The 15,606-nt window shown below is 41.9% G+C and overlaps 1 protein-coding gene across 1 annotated transcript in view; it reads right to left on the reverse strand.

The window, feature by feature from the left end:
• Positions 1–15,426, reverse strand: part of RALA (RAS like proto-oncogene A) — an 81,391-nt gene extending 65,965 nt beyond the window's left edge. Inside the window, exon 1 of the mRNA XM_032758273.2 lies at positions 15,168–15,426. The gene's annotated coding sequence lies outside the window, so the exon portion shown is untranslated. The remainder of the gene's footprint in view (positions 1–15,167) is intronic.
• Positions 15,427–15,606: the final 180 nt, after the last annotated feature.

The following is a 15,606-nucleotide window of genomic DNA, read 5'->3' on the forward strand; positions in this document are numbered from 1 at the left end:
GAGAAATAGAAGCCCTCAAACACTGCTGGTGAGGATGCAAAGTAACGTGCAGCCACTCTGGAAAACAGTGTGGCAATTTCTTAAGAGGCTAAACATAAATGTACCATACAACCCAATAATTACACTCCCAAGTATATATACATGAGAAATGAAAACTATGTCCACACAAAGATTTGTACATGAATGTTCACAGCAGGATTATTCACAACAACCAAAAAGTGGAAAAACTCCAAATGTCCACCAACTGATAAACAGATAAACAAGATGGCCTGGGCACAGTGGCTCATGCCTATTATCCCAGCATTCTGGGAGGCCAAAGGGGAGGACTGCTTGAGCCCAGGAGTTTCAGACCATCCTGGACAACACAGGGAGAACCCTATATCTACAAAAAAGTTTAAAAAATTAGCCAGGCCTGGTGGCATGTGCCTGCAGTCCCAGCTACTTGGGAGGCTGAGGTGGGAGGAATGCTTGAGCCCAGGAGGTCAAGACTGTAGGGAGACATGATGATAAACAAAATGTGGTATATCCATATCCATAGAATAGAATACTACTAAGCAACAAAAAAGAACTACTGACACATGCCGTTACATGAATGAACCAGAAAGACACTATGCTAAGTAAAAGAAGCCAGACACAAAAACCACATATTGTATGATTTCATTTCTACGTACCATCCAGAAAGGGCAAATCTATGAAGATCCCTATTATAACCTTAGAAAAATCACTGACTTGACACTAAATATTGTTCTAAATCTATGAACAAGTGGCATACTCCTGTAATCCCAGCTATTCAGGAGGCTTAAGCAGCAGGATCACTTGAGGCCAGGAGTTAAGAGGTTAGAGTGAGCTGTGATCACATCATTGCACTCCAGCCTAGGTGACAGAGCATTCAGCCTAAGTGACAGAATAAGACCCTGTCTTTTAAAATAAAATTTTAAAAAAAGACAGAGAGAGACATTAGGAGACAACTGGGAAACCTGAATCTGGGTTAGATATTAGAGGATGTTATGGAATTATTACTAATTTTCTTAGGTGTTACAATAGTATTACAACAGTATTATGCAGGAGAATGCCTTTATTCTCAGAAAATGCAAGCTGAAGTACACAAAGGTGAAGTTTCTCCAACTTACTTTCAAATAGCTCAAAAATCAATCAATAAATAAAAGCATCTACACTCAGAAAAAGCAAATGTGGCCAAAATGATAATTGGTGATTGGTGAATATAGGTGTAGGGTATGTAGGCATTCAATACACTACGTTACTCTTTTCTATAGGTTTGAAATGTTTCAAAACAAAAAGCTGGGAGGAAATAGCACTCTCATTTTAAACCTAACCAAATGTAAATGGAATCACCAAAACAGTTATCTGTGCATTTACAAAGAAGCACATAGTTGGTGTATAAATACTGTCATCTTTTTGGTCTACCTGTGTTAACATACTGAAACTAACAGAGGGAACAAAGGAAACTAAAAGTATAAAATAATTATTCAGAGACTGAACCAGTTAAAGCTTTACAAAAAATGCTATTGTAAGGAATACTTTTTGAAGTATTACTTAAGTCAAAGCAACATAATGAATTGGTGCTAAAATCTTTAAGTTATAGGTGTGTTCAAAAGAATTGTTGAATGAAGGTCAATAAATGTAGAAGAACAGCCATCCTCTCTATATCTCTTGACTGATAATAAAGATCAAATAAGGATAATGTATACAAAAGTGCAGGTTCCATTAAAAAAAAATTAGTCACACTTTGTACCTTCCTGTTAATAGGGACAGAAATATAGGATTAAACCTAGCATCATTTTGGGTTACTTTGGCTATAACTGGGACTCCTCAATTATGTAGTCAATGCTGCACTAACAATTCACTTAGACAATGTCAGTATTCACTATGAATAATCCCCCTTCATTACTCTTAAACATTCTATTTGCTATACCACAAATTTTAACAGTGTGCTTTTAACAATTTAATGTTTTTAATAGCTTGAAACTCATCTGATATGGTTTGACTCTGTGTCCCCACCCAAATCTCATGTCAATTTGTAATCCCCGCGTCAGGGGAGGGACCTGGTAGGAGGCGACTGGATCATGGGGGTGGTTCCCCCATGCTGTTCTAGTGATAGTGAGTTCTCATGAGATCTGATGGTTTAAAAGTGTAGCACTTTCTTGCCCCCGTCTCTCTCTCCTGTTCCACCATAATGAGAATGTGCTTGCTTCCCCTGTGCTTTCCGCCATGATTGTAAGTTTCCTGAGGCCTCCCAGTCATGATTCCTGTTAAGTTTGCAGAACTCTGAGTCAATTAAACCTCTTATCTTCATAAATTACCCAGTCTCAGGTAGTTCTTTATAGCAGGGAGACAACAAACTAGTATAACATCAAACACACAAATGTAAAACAGAAATTTTGTTGATGAATCAAAAAGAAAGTCCACCTGGAAGTTCAAACAAAAAGTCACGTTTATAGTTTTTACAACAAAGAAAGCGTTCTTGGGACTGGACCTCAAACTTAGAGATCTAAGAAGAAAAGGCATACACGATATGCTAAAGTATAGATAACTTAATAAACATAGGGGAGCTAAAAGTATCCTAGCAGATGAAGGAAGACAGAAATTACATTCACTAGAATGGCTATAATAAAAAAGATAAGACAATAACAACTGTTAGTGAAGTTGCGGAAAAACTGGGAACTCTCATACACTGCCAGTGGGGATGTAAAATGGTGCAGCTGCTTTAGAAAAGTTTGGCTGGTCTTCAAAATGTTAAACATGGAGTTATTATATGACCCAGCAATTCCACTCCTAGGTATATACACCCAAGAGAAATGAAAACATACACCTATGCAAAAACACATACATCAATGTTCATGTCAGCATTATTCAATATAAGTCCCAAAGTAGAAACACCCACATGTCCATCAACTGATGAATGCATAAATTATGGCATACCCACACAATGGAACATTATTCAGCCATAAAAACAAATGAAGTATTGCCGCATGCTACAACACGGATGATCTTGAAAACATTATGTTAGGTGAAAGTAGCCAGACACAAAAGACCACCTATTGTATGATTCCATTTATGGAATCCAAAAATTATCTGGAATAGGCAAGTCTGCAGAGCAGGCTCCCCAACCCCTGGGCCACAAACTGGTACCAGTCTGTGGCCTGTTAGGAACTGGGCCGCACAGCAGGAGGTGAGCGGAGGGTGAGCAAGCATTACTGCCTGAGCTCCACCTCCTGTCAGATCAGCGGTGGCATTAGATTCTCATAGGAGTACAAACCTTATTGTGAACTGCGCACCTAAGCAATCTAGGTTGTGTGCTCCTTATGAGAATCTAACTAATGCCTGATGATCTGAAGTGGAACAGTTTTATCCCAACGCCATCCTCCTCCCCATCTCCCCTGGTCCGTGGAAAAACTGCCTTCCACAAAACCAGTCCCTGGTGCCAATAAGGTTGGGGACCACTGCTGTAGAGACAAAACATAGATTAGTAGTTGCCAGGGGCTGAGGGGCAGAAGAAATCAGGACTGATGACTAATGAGTATGGCTTTCTTTTTGAAGGTAATGAAAATGTTCTGGAATTAGATATTGGTGATAATTGCACAACTCTGACTATATTAAAAACCACTAAGTTGTACTTTTTTCTTTTTCGACACAGGTCTGGCTCTGTTGGCCAGGCTGGAGTGTAGTGGCACGATCTCTGTTCACTGCAACCTCCACCTCCTGGGCTCAAGCGATCCTCCCACCTCAGCATCCTGAGTAGCTAGGACTACAGACAGGCATGCATCACCATGCTCGGCTAATTTTTCTGTATTTTTTGTAGAGATACTTGGCTAATTTTTTTCTATTTCTTGTAGAGATGGGGTTTTGCCATGTTGAACTCCTGGACTCAAGCAATCTGCCTGCCTTGGCCACCCAAAGTGCTGGAATTACAGGCGTGAGCCACCACACCTGGCAAAATTGTACATTTAAAAGGGCAAATTTTATGGTATGTGAATTATATCTCAATACATCTGTTATTATAAAGAAGATTCAAGTCCTCACTACAGAAAAATAATAAGCAAAGGAAATAAAGACAATTCACAGGCTAAGAAATATAAATGATCAATGAATGTGCAAAAAAGACAAGCAGTTGTAATCAGATAAATAGAAACTTTAACAAAACAAAGAAATGGATTTTATGAGCTGGATCAAAACAAAACATAAAATTAAATAAGCATAGCAACAAATGGCAACAAATAGCAACAAAATGATCAAGTTTTATTTTATTCTTAGGGACTAAGAAAGCTACTGAAAATCACAAGCAGCAAATAAGAATGAAGCAGCAGGCACAGAGAATTGTCTTAGCTGTATTATGTAGACATAAGAAATAGGAAGACCTTGGAGATTAATAGGGTAGTGGGAAGGTTACCAATTATTCAAACATTAAATGACTAGGGCTGGTGTCCCAGAAACCTAAGACTTCAGCGGATGGACTAAATATTTTAGGCAGAAAGATGATGAAAGACAGATCTCCCTCAGACTAAAAATGGTGGGGGCAGGCAGAGGAAATAAGACAACAACAAAAAAGAACAGAAAAGATCACCCTCCTGCTGAAGCGTGCCATCAGGGTAGCTGCATGTACCACAGGACAAGATCTGAGGATCTTCAAGGCAGGAAACCCCCAAGTCTGCCCCACCCAAGTCTGAATTTCGTACCAGTGAGGCAGCAAGACCCAGAGAAAAAAAGGTGACATGGGTCACAGGAAAAGTGAAAACAGACAGCTGGAATGGACCAAGGAATGGACCAAGGTGAGTGAGGGCTCCTCAACCTAGGGACAAGAAGAGATCATTAAATACTCCACCTACCAGCACTCCTGGGACAGCAAAGATGGACAACAGGCCATGGACTGAGAGTTGTAAGGAGTTCTAGGAAGGAACTCACTAGCATATGGGGCAATAAATTAATAAATATCCTACCACCCAGCCCTCCTGGGAGAGAAAACAATAGAATGACAGAGAAAGGCAACAGGATGTGGTCTGAGAGTTCACACAGGGACCTGGTAATCTCGAAATCATAAGAATCTACAGAAAATATGCTACTTGAACTTTCTGGATAAATTAGATGGCAGTGAAATAAAAATACTCTCCAGAACTTGGGAGACCAAGCACTGGTGTGCAATGACCATCACTGCCATGTGGATGGAACATGTGCAGGATGCTGGGCCAACACCTGATTTCACACCAACAAATCATTCCTGCCAGATGAGTGGATTTGCATAAATAAAACCTGGAGAAAGAACTGCCTCAAAGCCAGATGTCCCAGGCCTTACACACTTGTCAAGAACCACCCACAGCTATGTACTCTAGGATTACCCCCCAAAGGATAAACTCATCTAATTACAAACCTGCTGATAGGGTTTGGCTGTGTCCCCACCAAAATCTCATCTTGAATTGTAATCGCCATAACTCCACTTGTTGAGGGAGGGACCAGGTGGGAGGTGACTGGATCATGGAAGCGGTTTCCTCCGTGCTGTTCTCATGACAGTGAGTGAGTTCTCACGAGATCTGATGGTTTCATAAGGCAGTTTCTCCTGCTCTTGCGTGCACATGCTCGCTCTTGCTCACTCTCATGCATTCTCATTCTCTCTCCCCTTCTCTCTCTTTTCTGCTGACACATAAGACATGCTTGCTTCATCTTCTGCCATGATTTTAAGTTTCCTGAGGCCTCCCCAGCCACGTGGAACTGTGAGTTAATTAAACCTCTTTTCTTTATAAATTACCCATTCTCGGATATGTCTTTATAGCAGTGCGAGAACAGACTAATATTTACCTTGCTATATGATCTAGAAATCCAAGAAGTCAAAGCAGGAACATATCAATACAAAACAAGCCTTGCTCATCTGCAAAGTGCAAAGCACGCACACCACTTAAGACTATGAAGCCTAGAAGGGAATCCCTAGATTTTCATAGACCTATGACAGCTTTAGCCTAGAAGGGAAAAGGAGGTCACCCTGTGGCATCTATAACTAGCTGGGTAAAAAATAAAATGAAATCCAGAAAACTGTGTAGAGAAGCAAGAAAACTCAGGGCTGGTTGTATAAACTGAGAAACCATGGAGCAGTTATCATGGTAAGCACCATATTTTGCTACCATGCACTAGGAAAGTTGACCTTTCCTGCTTCTTACCACATCCATCTCCTTAAGTATCTTTTGTTAAAATTTAATTTTTTAAAAATTGAGATGGGGTCTCACTCTGTCACCCAGGCTGGAGTGCAGTGCCATGATCTCAGCTCATTGAAGCCTCCCCTCCTGGGCTCAAGTGACCCTCCCACCTCAGCCTCCCTAGTAGCTGGGACCACAAGTGCACACCACCATACTCAGCTAATTTTTGTACTTTTTGTAGAGACAGGGTTTCACCATGTTACTCAACCTGGTCTCAAACTCATGAGCTTAAGCTACCTGCTAGCCTCAGCCTCCCAAAGTACTGGGATTACAGGCCTTAGCCACCACGCCCAGCCAATCTCCATAAGCATCTCTTAAAGACACAGCAAAGGACTGTGTGCAACCCTTGCAAGGTATATACACAGCCAAACTATTATCTAGGTTGAAATGTACACATTTGTATATCCATGGTGAAGATAATACAATGAAGCAATCAGTACCTCTATTAAAGACACTGTTACACTGCTATTTAATACGTTCTGGAGATATCAGTCAATGCAATTAGATAAGATAAACAGTTAAAGGCATAAACACTGGAAAAGAAGGAAAAAAAACTACAGATGACAGGACAGTATATCTGGAAAGTCTGAGAGAAGCAATGATGAAAGTAATTGATATGATTTGGATGTGTGTCTCTTCCAAGTTTCATGTTGAAATGTGATTTCCAATGTTGGAGGTGGGCCTAGTTGGGGGATATTTCGGTCATAGGGCAGATTCCTCACGAATGGCTTGGTGCTGTCCTCATGGTAATGAGCAAGTTCTTACTCTATTAGTTCACATGAGAGCTGGTTGTTTAAAAGAGCCCGGAACCTCCTCCTCTCTCTCAGTCTTCTTTTGCCATGTGTCACACCTGCTCACCCTTCGCTTCTTCCATGAGTAAAAACTTCCTGGGGCCTCAACTCGCCAAGCAGATGTTGGTGTCATGCCAGTACAGCCTGCAGAACCGTGAGCCAAACAAATCTCTTTCCTTTAAGAACTACTCAGTCATAGGTATTCTTTCACAGCAATGCAAAAGAGGCTAACATAGTCAACTTAGTAACAATTTGGCAAGATGGCAGGAAAATATGCAGAAATCAACAATATTCGTATACATGGACAATAACCAGTTAAAATACATAAATGATAAGAAAACTATAATAGCAACAAAAAAGATAAAATAGCTTAGGAATAAGAAATGTTGAAAACTTGTATGAAGAAAACTATAAACTATTCCTCAAAGACACAAAAGTAATATGTAAAAACTAAAAAGACATTGTTTGTTTTAGGTTAAGATGTCTCAATACCATCAAGATGTCAATTCTCTAGTGGGGCATGGTGGCACACACCTGTACTATCATCTACTTGGGTGGCTGAGGCATGAGGATCACTTGAGCCCAGGAGTACAAGGCTGCAGTGAGCTATGATGGCACCACTGCACTCCAGCCTGAGCAACAGAGGGAGACCCTTTCCCCAAAAAAAAGATGTCAGTTCTTCATAAGTTAGCATAAGTTTAATGTGATCCTAATAAAAACAGCAACGAGGCCAGGCACCACGGCTCATGCCTGTAATCCCAGCACTTTGGAAGGCCGAGGCAGGTGGATCACTTGAGGCCAGGAGTTTGAGACCAGCCTGGCCAATATGGCGAAACCCTGTCTCTACTAAAAATAAAAAAATAAGCTGGGCATGGTGGCACACGCCTGTGGTCCCAGCTACACAGGAGGCTGAGGCAGGAGAATCGCTTGAACCTGGGAGGCAGAGGGTACAGTGAGCTGAGATCCCACCACTGCACTCCAGCCTGGGTGACACAGCGAAACTCTGTCTCAAAAAAAAAAAAAAAAAAACCAGCAATGAATTGTTTCATAGACTTAGACAAATTGATGCTAAAATTCATACAAGAAGGCAAGAAAAACAATGAAGAGGAAGCGCTATAATGGGGGACTAGCCCTACCAAACATTAAAACACACTACAAAGCCTCTATGATTAAAATGATGTGGTACTGGTGCATGAATGGTGAGATAATCCAATAGAAAAAAATATACCCAACTGCATATACAAGGAACAAGAATTTTTTTTTCTTTTTTAAATAAATGTCATTGGGGCAACTGGATAGCCACTTGGAAAAGGATAAAATTAGATGCATTCCTTATATCGTACATAGAAATAAACTCTGAATGGAACTAAATGTGAGAAATGAAACTATATGAGTACCAGAAGAAAGCATGTGTGAATTCCTCTATAACCTGAAGGTAAGAAGTTTCCTAAATATGACTAAAACTTCAGATGCAGTAAATTTAAAATTTATATATTTGACTATACAAAAACAATCTTTTGCATGGCAAAAAATCACCACAAGCAATGCCAAAAGACGACTAGCAAAAATATCTGCAACATATGCCAAAGTTAAATGGCTAATATTCTTAAATAGAAAGAACTTTTCAAAGCTGAGAGGAAAAAAGACTGAAAGTCATATAGAAAATGGGCAAATTGGTCGGGCATGGTGGCTCATGTCTATAATTTCAGCATTTTGGGAAGTTGAAGTGGGCACAGTGCTTGAGCCCAGGAGTTTAAGACCAGTCTGGGCAACATGTTAAAACCCCATCTCGACAAAAAAAAAAAAAAAAAAAAATACAAAAATTAGCAAGGCATGGTGGCATGCACCTATAATTCCAGCTACTCAGGAGGCTGAGGTGGGAAGATCACTTGGGTCTTGGAGGCTGAGGCTGCAGTGAGCTGTGATCACACCATTGCACCACTGCACTCCAGTCTGGAGGATCCAGCAAGATTCTCTCTCAAAAAAAAAAAAAAGAAAAAGAAAAAGAAGAAAAGTAAAAGAAAGCTGGGCATGGTGGCTCACGCCTGTAATCCTAGCACTTGGGGAGGCCGAGGTGGATGGATCACGAGGTCAGGAGTTTGAGACCATCCTGACCAACATGGTGAAACCCCTTCTCTACCAACAATACAAAATTAGGGCCAGGCATGGTGGCTCACACCTGTCATCTCAACACTTTTGGAGGCTGAGGCAGGTGGATCACGAGGTCAGGAGATGGAGATCATCCTGGCTAACACGGTGAAACCCCGTCTCTACTAAAAGTACAAAAAATTAGCTGGGCGTGGTGGCACGTGCCTGTAGTCCCAGACACTCGGGAGGCTGAGGCAGGAAAATTGCTTGAACCTGGGAGGCAGAGGTTGCAGTGAGCTGAGATGGCGCCACTGCACTCCAGCCTGGCAAAGCGAGACTCCATCTCAAAATAAATAAATAAATACACACATACATACATACATACATACAAAAATTAGCCAGGCATGGTGGCACACACCTGTAATCCCAGCTACTCAGGAGGCTGAGGCAGGAGAATCGCTTGAACCTGGGAGGCAGACGTTGCAGTGAGCAGAGATCGTACCACTGCACTCCAGCCTGGGCGACAGAGTGAAACTCCGTCTCGAAAAGGAAAAAGCAGAAAAAAGAAAGTGGGCAAATAATATGAACAATAAAAATAAATATTAAAATGACTCCTAAACATATGAAAACATGTTCAATTCACTTGTAATAGAAGTACAAATGGAAAATACACTGAGATACCATTTCTTACCTATTAGATTGGCACAAATTCAAAAGCTGACAAAACACTGCTGACGAGGCTGTGAGGAAATAAGCACTCTACTCTCATACACTGCTGGTAGGAATCCAAAATAGTATAACTCCACAGGATGAGGAGTTTGACAGTACCTAACAACTCTACATATGCATTTATCCTGAAGATGTGTCTCCAACAATACAAAGATACATGTACACAAAGTTTTTCACTGTAACATCACTTGTAATTGCAAAATATTAGATATTACTTGAATGTTCAAACAGGACATTAGTTGAAAAAACTATGGTACATACACGACAGCAGTTAAGAATGAAAGTTATTGATTTTAGTTTATGTATATTATCTTTTCACATAGCTACTGACTTGTTAGGAGATACATACTTATTGAGTTGTTCAGACCTAATTACTTAATAAATTAAACTGGCCAGGTGTGGTGGCTGATGCCTGTAATCCCAGCACTTTGGGAGGCTGAGGCACGTGGATCACGAAGTCAGGAGTTCGAGACCAGCCTGGCCAGCATGGTGAAACCCCATCTCTACTAAAAATACAAAAAATTAGCCAGGCATGGTGCCATGTGCCTGTAATCCCAGCTACTCGGGAGGCTGAGGCAGGAGAATTGCTTGAACCTGAGAGGTGGAGGTGGCAGTGAGCCGAAATCGCGCCACTGCACTCCAGCATGGGTGAAAAAGCGAGACTCCGCCTCAAAAAATAAGACAAAAAAATTAAACTGTTAGGTGTTTCTTCTGACCTAGGGATGCTGTGAAAAAAATTACTGCGATAATAAGCGTGCCATGAATTGAGAAAGTTTGGGCACTTGCCTGATAAAGGCCTATGAAGAAGGCCTTTAAGGGAGAGAAAGAATGTGTGTGTGTGTAGTTATGAGGTTACTGTGGATTGTTGTCAACAAAATTTACAATAGGCTAATGAAAGTACTCTCTCCAGTGTAGTAAGAGCTGTAACAGATATTATGACAGCACATAAGAGAAGCAACCGCCCATTTTTTTTTTTTGGAGGGATGGGATCCAGAGAGAGAACCTAATTGTAATTTTTTGGAGAATTATAACCTAAACTGAGTTCTGAAGGACCAGTAGGAGTACACTAGATTAGGGGAAGGAAGAGAGGCTAGAATTCCAGGAAGAGGAAATGGGGGACTGAGTAAACAAACACTAGCATTCCAGAAGCTGGGTATTGGTAGAACAAAAGATCATCCAAGAAGAGAGATAAGGCTAAAGGGTTAGGTAAGAAAGAAAATGAAAAACATGAAAGATAAAGGGGAAAAAAAGAGAGTTAGGTAAGGAGCACATCTTGAAGGTTTTGTATATGATTAAGGATAAACGGAGTTTGAATTTTATTAATGGGCAAAAAAGAGCCACAAGAGGCTTTTAAGCAGAGAAATATCACCATTGTTCCAAACAAGAATGGGAAAAGTATCAGATGGGTTCCAACCACATGCTAGAAGGCTGCTGTAGTAATCCAGAATATCTAGACAGGACAGCTGAACTCAGTGTTCAGTCACGCAGTGTGGCAACCTCCACTTTCAATGGAGTACTATGTTAGCTTCTCAACTACATAAGAAAACAGATCCTGTGGCTGAGATGACCATGATCATAATCTTTTGGGAACTAGGGGATCTTTGCCCACCTTCCCAATAAATCTGGGAGTATAAGCCATTTTATAATCTGTGTCTTATTGTCCAAAATAACATTATCAAACCCTGACATTTAGTTTCAAAAGTAAATTCAGCAAAAAAATTGGATTCCAGACTTTAAGGAGATTATGTATGCCAGTGTTACATCTATTGCATCTAATATAGGACCCTAGCTGTGAAGGCCTTTAAGAATAGTATCATTTTATGGAAGCATGCCTTTTTTGGCTTGTAAAGACTACCCTCTTGACTTTGAGAAACTAAGTCATCATCTTCACGTGTAATTAAATCGAAGATGCAAATTCTCATCTAAAATTTACTCATACATCTTTTAGAAACCCATAGAACTATAATTTCTTTTTTTCTATACGGCAACCCAAATCCTTATGAATGCGATAAGGTAATAAGAAAGATGTCTTAAAGAAAAAACAGAATAACTGTTACTTATGGGGGCCAGATAATCAGCTGTTTTTTACTTAAGGGTATATCTTTAAAAAAAAAAAAGAGAGAGAGAGAGATGGACACATTCTTCAAATTAAGCCTATTTAAAAGTGCATTTTAAAAAGTGCACAGGCTTAGGAGGGAAGAGCATTCTACCAGCATTAAATAGCAGCTAAACCCTTACGAGACTTCTGCCACCTTTAAGCCTCCATCTTAAACTCAGAGAAAATAATTAATGGTCTCAAACGGTTAAAAACAGACCAAGCACATCTCTGCTTCTTTTACCATTCTTTCTACTGTCCCCCATAGCTTCTCCCCCATTTCCATTAGTGAAAGAAAGAACTAAAAAAATGTGATTTCAAGGAAAGGTCACTACAAATAGATTTATGGTATTCCTCTCAAATAGGGACGATTCTGTTACTTTAAAAAGTACTAATCAAACACCAGAACTGAGTCCAAATACTTTACCAGGACACCTACAGGAACAATGCCCAACCATTTTTCCATCATGGCACATATAGATGGTGATAACACTGTATTTGTAGGCACGCTTTACATAAAAGAGAAGAATGGCTGCTGCTTGAGGCCACCTGGCCAGGGCCACTGGCAACCCTAGGCCACACTTGATGTCCAAGAGAGAGGAATCAGTATCTTCGCCTTCCTGAAGTTCCAGTTCCAGCTCAGTCAGAACTGCCTTTTCCACAGCCATTTAGGATTAACTGCAATACTACTCAGTGCTCTCAGCAATTGTTACTTTCAAATCTAGGCTCTACTACACACAAGTTAGGTCCCTAGCCTCTGGCAAATAACTTCAATTTACCTTAATAAAGTATGGGAAAACTACCTGTCTTGCAGAAGTGTTGTGGAGATTAGAAACAATTTAAGTAAAGCTCTTATCACAGTGCTCGGCAGGCAATCAACACATGAGAACTCTTATTACCAAGAGGGTTCTGAATTAAAGAAAGAAAATCTAACCTCTGTATAGTGGTAACGTCACTGAGGTAAGAAATTGCTGGCTTCCCTCTCCTTAGCGTCTAAGAGTTAAAATATTTTATAAAACAATGAAAATCATAAACTGTCTCCTTCAAAATCATAATCTTTTTCCTCATTAACATTCACAGCCTCTTATTCCAGTATTTTAAAAGTAATTGTCCTTGCCACTCATCTACTAAAGAATACAAATGCATATTACACTGATATGCATATCTACAAGAATTGACACTGGTACATTTATTTATGTTCTGTAGAAGCTAAGCTTGGAAAAACAGTGCAGGACCACCACCAGATACTTGGAGAGGACAGAAAACATCAGCACTTTTTTCTTATTTGAACCTCCCTAACATGAAAATAATCTAACCACCTATAGACAAAAATATTCCCTCACAAATGGTAGACAAGATTCTTTTCTATAATTAGCCCTTTCTTCCTTTGGAAAGCCCTGTGAAGAAAGTGTTGTAATGAAGTACTGCTTCAAAATAAATGATCCATATTATTGCACACTCAGCGAACACACTAGAGAACAGCATCTGGATCTTGGAAAATAAATGTAAAAGAGGCTATTGGTAAATCATGCCAAGGTCACATCAGGATTTCAGAGGATTGCGTGTATTCATGGGAAGAATGAACCACTATAAGCATTCTGGGAAGCACCAGGTTATCCAAACAGTGGTAACTCTAATTTCCTCTTTTTCATTAAGATAGGGTACAGTTATCAACCCCAAACATAAACTTGCTGTGTATCACCAGGCAATCTCTTCCTACTAACTCTGAATATGCTCAAGTAGTAAGTATTTAACACTGGAATACAAGTTATAATGCCCAGCACAATTTTAATATAATTTTAACCTTTCAGAGGAGGATAGTTTTGGAAGGCAAAGAATTCTTTGACTCTGCTCAAGAATGAAAGACGAAGTAAAGTCTGTATATGGCAAGAACCTAAAACAAAACAAACAGCCTAGCCCAACAAAAATAAGCAACTCCTGGATGGTGACTGTGAGATAACCTATACATTCATTCATTCAGTGCAGAAATGTGTGAACAGCTTCTATGTTCAAGGCATACTGCATAGAAACAGTCACAAGTAGGACATGGCTCCTGCCCGGAAGAAATCCAAGGTCAAAAAACGGTGTTTTCAGATAATATTTTACAATAATAGTGTATTATTTTAATACATGAGTCAGTTTAGAATAATATTGTATTACCACAGGCAGAAAAACATGAGCTAATAAGACATGCTGAAATACATTAATAAACATACTGTAAGAGTTTACTAATGAAATCTGTTATCCAATTTCCGGAATATGATTAAAGTTGCAATTTACTTCCTGGAAAAGAATTAACTTATGATACATGTTTTATAAAGGTTGTTCTCCCCACACACCACACAATTTGTAAATTAGGTGCTTTTCAGCTTGCCACGTAGGGCGTGGCACGGGACTTCTCACACTACCTCAGCGACACTTGGATGAGCTCTTACAAGTCTGGACATTGTTTCTGAGCACAGGCCAGTTAACTCCCTAATTCTCCCTAAATCCTGAAACAACACTGCCACCCCTGTGTGCCGTCACCCACGTCTACTGTTTAAACACATATATCCAGGCTAAAGCATGCCAATCACATCTTCCACTTCTGGAAATCTTTCAGAAACGAACCACAGAGGAAACACCTCTCTCCCAAAATATATTCTCTTCCTCATATTAGAAGCTAGATTACCTGAAAATGGGCTAAAGCTGTGCAAGCGCCCAAGGCCAGGTATTCAGTTCAGTGCGGAGAGTCTAATGACTTTAGTCTGAAAAACCATTCCTTTAACTGGCAAAAAAAACCCCACAAACAAACAAAACAAACAAAAACCCTGGCGGAGATGCTTAAAAAGCAGCAGCTCTAGCACAGGCAAGGAGTGGAAAGAAAGGGAAATAGGGGAGAGGGGTGGAGTGAGGCGCGGGGACTGCGGCGGCAGCGGGTTGCCCCAGGTCGCGGGCACCGCCCGGGCGGGAACTTGGGCGCCGTGGACGAAAGGTGCGGGGTGACCTTCGGACGAGGCCAACTCAGAGGGGCTGCCGGGCGCAGGGACCTCTCCGCAGCCGCCCGCTCTCGGGCGCTCACTCGCCCCACAGCGGCGAACGCGGTGCCCCGGATTCCAGCCGGGCTCATCTCGCAGCTCGTCCCCGGGCAGAACGTGGGATGTGTGCAATCTCTGCAGCCCGAACCCGCGTCAGGGCCTCGGCCCGCCGCCGCCCGGACACACCCCCGCCGCCGCCCGGGTGGCCTCAGTCCCTCCCCGGGCGGCCCGAGCGGGCATCGCTCACCTGCACCGCGAGCCAGTCCGCCGCCCCGAGGGCTCCGGAAGCCGCGGCTGCGTGGCTCCGGCCGGAGGGTACTCGGTCCTTGTCGCCTGGGAGGCCCCGCGCCGGGAGCGGTCGAAGGAGGAGTCTGACGGGTGGCGGGGGAGCCTGGGCGGCTGGAGGAGGAGGAGAAGGAGGACTCCGACGCTTTGCTCTGGGGAGATCCACCCTCCTCCTGGCGGCTCTGCAGCAGCCGCCGCCACAGATCACTTCCGGGGCGCTGGGGAGGGGGGCGGGGCAGCTGGGGAGCGACTTCCTGTCCGTGGGCTGAGAGGAGGGTGATCATGGGCCTGGGCCGGAGAACAATGGCTCGGAGGGCGCAGGCTGCCCGGCCTCCGCCCCCTGTAAGCTGAGGGCTGTCCGCGCTGTCTTTCCGACGGCCCCACTCCCGGCTCTCTGAGCT

This window comes from Hylobates moloch, unplaced genomic scaffold (assembly GCF_009828535.3).
Source record: "Hylobates moloch isolate HMO894 unplaced genomic scaffold, HMol_V3 SCAFFOLD_1, whole genome shotgun sequence".
Classification (NCBI taxonomy): Eukaryota; Metazoa; Chordata; class Mammalia; order Primates; family Hylobatidae; genus Hylobates; species Hylobates moloch.